Source organism: Eumetopias jubatus, unplaced genomic scaffold (genome assembly GCF_037043125.1).
Source record: "Eumetopias jubatus isolate StellerSeaLion01/CBP00866 unplaced genomic scaffold, mEumJub1_p1.0 scaffold_4, whole genome shotgun sequence".
Lineage (NCBI taxonomy): Eukaryota > Metazoa > Chordata > Mammalia > Carnivora > Otariidae > Eumetopias > Eumetopias jubatus.
In genome coordinates this window covers 3,629,966-3,633,387 of record NW_028274810.1, presented here as the reverse complement: position 1 = coordinate 3,633,387, position 3,422 = coordinate 3,629,966, and positions in this window count along the sequence as shown.

Genomic DNA, 3,422 nt, shown 5'->3' with positions numbered 1-3,422 from the left:
GCCACCCTGCGGAGAGGAGGACTACGACTGGGAGACCGCGGGAAGGGGACGGGCGCTGACCAGCCGGGAGACCCAAGAGAAAGGTGGCTGGAGGAGACGGCAGCCGGGAAGGAGCAGGTGGGGAGTGAATGACGGCCGTTCAGTCAAGCACAGATGACTTTCCTGCCGGTTCCGCCATCGTCAGAGCCAGGAAGGGACCCCGGGCCCGCAGAACCAGATGGGCAGTGGGCAGGGAGCCCCGCAGGCTCTTCAAGGGCTGCTCTGAAATGCATTCGGGAATCACGTGGCTTCTCCCAAAGACCTGTCCTATCCCGGATGACAAGAGCTACCAGGACTGAGAACAGGGCCCCGGGGGGATTGGTGCAGGTGGCGGGGAGGAAGGTGGTGGGTGTTGGGGGCGGGGCTGAAGGAAGGGTGTTCTTTCATCGCTTTGAGATTCAGCAGGTACAATACCCAAAAGCCTGCTGGACTTACCAAGGCTCTCGGGCACATTTTGTAATCCCCAGAGCTTACAGAACTAAGTACAACACCCCAGAGGAGAAAGTTAAAGAGCAGAACAGGCAATTGGTTGTGAGAAGGGTGGGTCAGTTTTTCATCTTCCAGGCTCCATACGGAAAGCCCTAAACTCATTCGAGCTTCTACAGGAGTTCAGGCCCATTTCAGAACAGATTGTTCCTAGCCTGAGAAGGAAACCCCAGAGCATATCGACTGGTTTGGGGTAAAACGGGAAGAGTTGGGTCCATTCTACGTCTTTCTTGGCTACCACACAATTGGGAGAAAACCTAGAGCCTTCTGGACCCACCTCCACCCCAGAAGCCAAAGATAGCCTGACCTCCTGAAAACCAGATGGAATGGAGGCATGGTTGGCAGTTGGCTGGAAGGGGTTCAACAGTTCTCACTGCCACCAGGCCAGTTGGAGACAGACCCCATTGGCAGTAAGGGCTGGACAACATGGAAGCATGGAAACCAGTTAGGAATCTGGTGAGAGACAATGGTATTTTGGATTTACAGGGAGCAGTGGAGGTGTTGAGAAGTGTTGCATTTGGAATATATTTTGTACGAAGTGCCCAAAAAGCTTGCTGATTGATTAGAGGTAGTGAATGTGGGAAAAAGAGGAATCAGGAACAACTTCTAGATTTGGGCCTGAGCAATAAACTGATTCTATTGACCAGGACCAGGAACTGCGAAAGAGCAAGTTGGTGTAATGGGAGAGAGGAGTAGCAAGAAGCAAAAGTTTTGTATTGGACGTATTAAGATTCCTATTTGACATTTAAGTGTAACTGTTGACAAAGCCATGGAATATGAGTGGAGCTCAGAGAACAATGTTGGAGTAGAGATAAAAATTTGAGAATCATCATATATATGTGGCATTTAGAGCCATGGGGTTAGAAGAGACAATGTAAGCAGAAAGTACAGATAGAAAACAGAAAAGGGTCTAAGGCTGAACCCTGGGATGTACCAAATCTTAAAGGTTGCGTAGAAGCGTTGGCAGCAAAAGATGTTGACAAGGAATAGCCAATGAAATAGGAGAAAAACAGAAGAAGAAAGGTCTCAAGAAAAAAAGAGTGATAAACTATATCAAATTCTCCTGAGAAGACTATGGGATTTGGAGTGGGATTGCATTAAATCTGTAGATTTTGGGAGTGAGAGTGAAGGATAGAGACTGACATCATTAAAATATTGACTTTTCCAATTCATGAACATGGTATAACTCTCCATTTTTTATATCCTTGTTAATATCTCTCAACAATCAAATCAAAAAGGATTTTCTCCCTAGAAGTCTTGTTCATCTTTTTGTTAGATTTATCCCTAGGTTTTTCATTTTTGTAAGTTATTGTAAATGGTATTGTTAAAATCTTAGGAAGTGATTATTACCAGTCTCATAGTTATGATAATATAAAAACTGAAAGAACCTAAGAGAACTGTCTATTAAGGTTGGCAATGGAAAGCAGGATGTAAAAAGAAAATTCTAGTAAGTTGAAAATCTGGGCCTCCATAAGGTCTTTTAGGTAGAGATTTCCCTGTTAATGCACACTGGCAGTCAAATGAGATCCAATAAAATTGTCTGCTGTCCTTACATTATTCCTTATTTCTTGGTTTGTTTCTAATTGTAGGGTCCAAGTTCCTAAAAGCTCATCTTTCTGCCTTCCCCATTTCATTCCTTATCACACAAAGTCCATTACTCCTTACCTCCTCTGCTTAAGAATAAATTGTGAAGAGGGAGCATGTGTTAAAGGGAAAGTTTCCCAAACATGACAAGTGAGTTAATGGAGATAGAAAATCTCTAAGGAAGACTAGAAATAATTGGTTTACACATTCTGGAGAAATAAATTCCCCAAATGTGGTTCTCTCTAAGAAGAGAATTTTGAGGAAGCCATGACATGATCTCCAGTAAATCAGCTCTGGAGTCCGGCTGTGACTTTGAAGACCATTTCTTCTGAAAGGGCAGAAAAAGGCCTTAAAGATAAGAAGAAATAGGCATTTGCAACAGGTTTATAAGAACCATATTTATTTTAGAAAATAATCATTTCTTTCTTTTTTTGAAAATAATCATTTCTTAACTTGAATTCAATCACATCTTGAAATTTCACAGGCTTTGGGTACAACAAACTAAAATTCAAATCTTAACCCTGCACTTAACAGCTTCTTGAATTGCAGTTTCTTATCCCAGTTACCTTTCATTCCACTTTCAAATCTGTATTGTGGCCCATGATATCTAAGATCTATGGATTTGTTTTATTTACCAAAAACCCTTTTATTTGCTTTGCAGGGCTTATTTCACTTAATCTTTTTTTTTAAGACTTATTTATTTATTTTAGAGAGAGAGGGCAGGAGGGAGGGGCAGAGGGAGAGAGAGTCTTAAGCAGACATGTGCGGAGCATAGGGCCCAATGCAGCGGCTCGATCTCACAACCCTGAGATCATGACTTGAACTGAAACCAAGAGTTGAATGCTTAACCAACCACACCACCCAGGGACCCCTGTTTCACTTAAACTTAATAGTATCTGTTGCTGTCTTTGTCTCATAATATTTGCATGTGGCTTTTAATCTTTTTTCCATTATCTTGGTCAATTTATATAAATATCGTCTCTTCCCTCAATGTCTGGTGAAACTCTCCGGAGAGTTTCTTTGCTGTTTTTAAGGGTAGGTCTTTGCCTATCTTTTCAGTTTCTCCTATAGCTATTTTTATTCAGTCATTCTACCTTTCTTAGGGCAACTTTGATCACTTGTATTAAAAAGTAAATATTTTGTCTACATTTGCAAATATATGTGTCAAATACACATACCACTTAAAATATCTTCTATACTTAACGTTGCTGATATAGTAGTGTGTTTTTCTCTTTCAATATTAAATTGCCAAAGGATTAACCCTTTAATTTTCTTTCAAAGAACCAGATTTTGGCTTTATTGATTAGTTCTAT